Here is a 6000-nt window from a genome sequence, read left to right as displayed (position 1 = left end):
GACCAGCTGCGCAAGGAACATGAGGAGCTCAAAGCGGAGATGGTGTCCTTCCGCCGCGAGCACTTCAGACGGGAGGTAGGCTTACCAGAGCTGCAGCCACAATCACAATCGCTACCACATGAGACGACGTTGACCCGCATCGTGCAACGAGAGATGGCTGGCCTCAATGCACGGTTCTCGGTATTGGAAGGCAGGATATTACGTCCTCCCCTTGCTGCTGACCAACACACGCTAACAGCTCCAGTATCTGCGTACGCGGAAAAAGCAGCAGCGCCCCGTGCCGGTAATCAGGCACAGGCAGCTGCTGCAAACCCTGGTGGACCTTCCTATACATCAAAAGGAAAACCAAAGAAGACTAAACAGTCGGGTGTTGCGGCTGCCTCAAAAGTACCGCCAAAGCAAGCCATTCACCCGGCGAGCAGCTCGCAAAAGGATTCGGGCTCGCAAAAGGATGCGGAATGGACGGTGGTGGGACCCAAAGGCGGCAAAAAGAAAGAGCGCAAAGGTGCCGCCAAAAAGAAGGCTGCACGGCCTCGTGCTCCCCGTTCCACGGCTGTGGTCATTACTCTCCAGCCTGGAGCGGCAGAGCGGGGTTTAACTTATGCCGAAGTCCTCGCGAAAGCAAAAGAAAACATCTCGCTTAGTGACCTCGGCATCTCGGGCATTCGGTGCAAAACAACGGTCACCGGTGCTCGAAAATTGGAAATCTCGGGGGCCACCAGTGGCCCCAGAGCTGACGCCCTAGCTGAGAAACTAAGGGCATCACTAGGCACAGATATAATTAAAGTGTCCAGGCCCACCAAGTGCGCAGATCTGCGCATTTTGGGCCTGGATGACTCAGTTACCCCGGACGAAGTCGCCACTGCGATAGCAAAGGCTGGAAACTGCCCACCGGATCAGATAAAAGCGGGCATGATACGAAGAGGCCCATCCGGTCTCGGGAAGGTCGTAGTCAGATGTCCCGTTGCTGTGGCAAACAGAATCAATAATGGAAGGCGACTACTTGTTGGATGGACATCGGCGCAGGTTTCACTCCTGGCACCTAAGCCCTTCCGTTGCTACCGATGTCTGGAAGAAGGACACGTGAGTGTCCAATGTACCTCGGAGGTTGATCGCAGCCAACTGTGCTTCCGCTGCGGTCAGCCTGAACACAAAGCGGCCTCCTGCATTGCTAATCCGCACTGCGTACTCTGCGCGGCATCCGGAAAACCAGCCGACCATCAGACTGGAGCTAAGCGCTGTGCGAGGCCCAAATCAAGGAAAGGAGGAACTACAACACAGCCGGTTCATCCACCGGCTGTGCAGGTAGATCCATCGGCTACTGAGGAGGACACAACTGCCATGGATACATAATAATGGCCAGTCACAGTTTTCTCCAAGCAAATATCAACCACTGCGCCAGGGCTCAAGATCTATTGCTCCAGAGCATGGCGGAGTGGATGATCGACGTCACAGTCGTCTCCGAGCCGTATTATGTGCCACCCAGGGATGACTGGGTGTGTGACTGCAATGGTTCGGTGGCGCTCATAACAAGAGTAGCCGTGGACACCCCGCCCTTTGAAGACGTTACCCGTGGGCGGGGCTATGTCACAGCAGTGTGGGGCGAATTATTGATTGCGGGGGTCTACTTTGCCCCCAGTCTCTCTCTCGCCGACCTCGAGGTGATTATGTTAGAGTTGGGCACGATTGTGAGCCGTAGCCATCCTCGCCCCGCTCTCGTTTTTGGGGACTTCAATGCAAAGTCTACCGCATGGGGCTCCCCGACTACTAATGTGCGGGGCGAGTTAGTGGAGGAGTGGGCGGTCGAACAAGGCCTACTACTCCTGAACCGGGGCTGCGTGCAGACGTGCGTGCGACAGTTAGGTGGGTCAATAGTGGACCTTACTTTCGCAAGTCCTGTGCTCGCATGCCGTGTCCAGGGCTGGCACGTATTGGAGGGGGTGGAGACGCTGTCGGACCATAGGTACATTCGTTTCAGTATGTCCACTCATACCTCGAACGGGCTGGTTCAAGCGGACCCGGTAGGCGTTGGAGAGGGCCCGCGCTGGGCGCTTAAACGTATGGACCGAGACGCTCTCGTGGAAGCCGCTATCGTACAGGCCTGGCTGGATCACCCGGACAGGCCTGCTAACATCGAAGAGGAAGCGGAGTGGCTTAAGGAGAGTATGTCGCAAATTTGCGATAGTGCCATGCCCCGAGTTCAGCCGATACCACCCAGACGCCAGGTGTACTGGTGGTCACAGGAGATCGCACAGCTGCGCATCACGTGCGTGGAAGTGAGACGCCAGTATGCCAGGTACCGAAGAAGACGCCGTCGCCCCTTTACAGCGACGGCCGAAGAGGCGGAACTCTACGAGGCCTACAGGGAGGCAAAGAGCGCTCTCCAGCTGGCCATCGGGAAGGCCAAAACAGAGGCCCAAAGGGAACTGCTGGCGACACTAGACCGCGACCCGTGGGGTCGCCCCTACCGTATGGTAAGGGGTAAGTTGCGCCAGTGGGCTCCCCCTCTGTCCCAGACTCTACAGCCACAACTTTTGGAGGAGGTGGTTGGCGCTCTTTTCCCCCTAAGGCCAGAGCACAACCCACCGGCTATGGTTCCGCCTTGGATTATGCGCAACGCAGAGATCGACGACGACAACGTCCCTGAGGTTACCCGGGTAGAGATGAGAGTGGCGGTCGCTCGCATCAAAAACACCGCCCCAGGGCCCGACGGCATTCCAGGCCGAGTATGGGCTCTGGCCATAAAGGCTCTTGGGCCCCGACTTGCAGGACTCTTGAGCGCATGTCTGGAGCAGGGTCAATTTCCCCGCCTGTGGAAGATCGGAAAGCTGATCCTGCTCAAGAAGGAGGGACGCCCCGCAGACTCACCATCTGCCTACAGGCCCATTGTGTTGCTGAATGAGGTGGGCAAAATCTTTGAGCGAATCATCGCCGACCGCCTTATTCAGCACATGACCGGAGAGGGGCCGGATCTGGCGGAGAACCAGTATGGTTTCCGAAAGGGGCGTTCAACGGTTGACGCTATCATGCGCGTGAGGGTCCTGGCGGAGGAAGCAGTCGCCCGGGGCGAGGTGGTCTTGGCCGTGTCGCTCGACATCGCCAACGCGTTTAACACCCTGCCCTGGAATACCATCATAGAGGCGCTCCGGTATCATGGAGTGCCAGGGTACCTCCTTCGCATCATCGGGGCCTATTTATCGGATAGAGCTGTCATATACCCAGGTCGAGAAGGTTGGGGGCGGCGAGAGATGACGTGCGGTGTTCCTCAGGGGTCGGTTCTTGGCCCTCTCCTGTGGAACATTGGTTACGATTGGGTCCTGCGCGGTGCGCTTCTCCACGGCGTCAGCGTGACATGCTACGCTGACGACACGCTAGTTACAGCACGTGGGAAGACGTACCGACAGGCGGCCATTCGGGCCACAGCCAGTGTCGCGCAGGTCGTGGGTAGGATCCGGCGTCTTGGCCTCGAGGTGGCCTTGCACAAGTCTGAGGCCCTCTGCTTCCATGGGCCGAGGAAGAAGCCACCTCCGGGGTCCAACATCGTGGTAGGAGGGTTCACCATCACTGTAGAGTCGACGATGAAATACCTCGGACTCGTTCTCGACAGTCGATGGGACTTCGGGGCGCACTTCCAGCGGCTAGCTCCTCGGTTGTTGGCCGCGGCTTCGGCGCTCTCACGCTTGCTGCCCAACCTAAGGGGGCCCAACTCCTCCTGCCGGAGGCTCTATATGGGGGTCGTGCGGGCGATGGCACTGTACGCCGCGCCAGTGTGGGCGAACACCCTGACGGCCCGCAACCTTGCAGTGCTAAGAAGACCTCAGCGAGCGATGGCCATCAGAGCCATAAGGGGATACCGCACGATCTCCTTTGAAGCGGCTTGCCTCCTAGCCGGATCCCCACCATGGGACCTGGACGGGAAAGCCCTCGCGTCACTCTATACATGGCGCGAGGAAGCGGTGGGGCGGGGTGAGCGCCTCGCGCCACGGCAAGTTGAGGCGCGCAGGGCAGAGCTCCGGCAAGAGGTAATTGCGGAATGGGAGCAGCGACTTGCGCAACCCACGGCAGGGCACGCCACTATCGCAGCGGTAAGGCCCATCCTAAAGGAGTGGCTGGAGAGACGCCACGGCGCCCTCAGCTTCCGGCTGACGCAGGTTCTTACCGGACACGGGTGTTTCGGAAAGTTCCTGTGTCGCATAGGCCGGGAGCCTACGCCCGAATGCCACCACTGTGGCATCTGCAGCGAGGACTCCTCGCTGCACACGTTGGTGGAGTGCCCAGCATGGGCAACGCAGCGCCGTGACCTGGCAGCAGCAGTAGATGCTGCGGGTAGTCTTTCGCTGCCGGCTGTCGTGTCCTGCATGGTCGGCAGCGAAGAAGGGTGGAACGCCGTCGCCTCCTTTTGCGAGGATGTGATGGTCGCAAAGGAGACGGCGGAAAGGGAGAGGGAAACTAGTACCACTCTCCCCGCCCGCAGTAGACGTAGTGGGCGTCGCAGGGTGGCCGATCTCCGGCCACCATAGGGCGCGGCCTGCGGGCGACAGACTAGGGGCGTCTGTCGTCCGAACAGAAACAGGCCTCGAGACGGTGGCGTAGTGTTGCGCGCGCCTCTCCTAGTTGAGTTCACTGTGGCCGCTGGCTGATGGCCACTTACGGTGACGGGGCCCGCCTTCAAACATCTGGCGGGCCAATACCTGTCGGGGGTGCGGAAGAATGCTTAGGCGATACCCGTGCCCTCGACACAAGGTAATTGGTGGCAACACTGGGTGGGTTTTTAGCCGGTAAGAGTCCGGCACACCCCCTCCACCGACCCCAGGTGGAGGGTAGTCCATGAGGATTTTCCCCCTGTTAAAAAAAAAAAAAAAAAAAAAAAAAAAAAAGGGTCCCCCAGTGTAAGAACACATCCAAAACAACTCCTGATAAGTTATTTGTGTACGTTCCTCACAATAAAAAAATACGAAACAAGTGGCTTAAACTTGCAAGGCGAGATTCAAAAGCAATATTGCCCAGGGTACAACTTTATTTTTGTGAAGATCACTTTGATGTAAGTTATTACATAGTTCTCTAGATTCTAGCATAGTTTATAATGTAAATAACTATTTCGAGGTTAGGTTTCATCTCTCATTGTTTTTTAATTAAACTAGTATACTTACATGGAAGTTTTAACATTTCTAAATTCAGCTGAACAAAAATCTTTTTTGATGCCAAAAACTTTCCCAGCATTATGATATCAATTCTAGACAAATTAGCGCTGTTTGCCTTGATAAATCCGGGCTCCATAACTCGTGTTATAAATAATTAATTAATTAAAAACAAAGATCGCAGTGGAAGTTCACAATAACGAAATGTGACGTTCGCGCGCTTTCGCGCGAGTTGTTTTGAGAAATGACGTCACGAGCTCTGATTGGTGTTTAAGATATCATGGCGGATTGCCTTATTTCGTAATTTTATTTTATAAAAATACATATTAATCACATTATTAATAAAGAAAACAATGCGCGTTTTATATTCCAAGCTTCAAGTTTAATTTAATAAATATATTATTTTAATGATTTTTGATTACTGTCATCATGCCTATTATCGTGCCTTCCGAATCACGGAAGAACACTTTATGAAAAGATAGTCACCCATCCACGGACCCACGCCAAGCCTTGCTTAACCTTATCATCCATCGATTAGTGCGGCTTTGACTTAGCCACGATCTCTTCGAAGTATCTGAACATGTAAAGACAACGTAATATTGAAATGAGTACCACAGTACCGCGTTGTCTCTCAAGTGTTTCATTGATAATTATAGCAATGCGTTGTACCGAGTTAATTACAAATTACCTTAGGTGGTAACTGTTTATTTAACCTACTTTGAAGGTGCGAAATTATATGGGACTTAAGTATAGGTTGAGTGTTTTGTAGAAGGTGTTGATAAGGTTTTTCTTATACAAAAATCTCTGTTAACAGGGGTGAGGCATAGCTACTCGTGTATGCAAATGTGTATGCACATTATCT

The sequence above is a fragment of the Helicoverpa zea genome, chromosome 31 (genome assembly GCF_022581195.2).
Source record: "Helicoverpa zea isolate HzStark_Cry1AcR chromosome 31, ilHelZeax1.1, whole genome shotgun sequence".
NCBI lineage: Eukaryota > Metazoa > Arthropoda > Insecta > Lepidoptera > Noctuidae > Helicoverpa > Helicoverpa zea.
Note: the sequence above shows the minus strand (reverse complement) of the source record.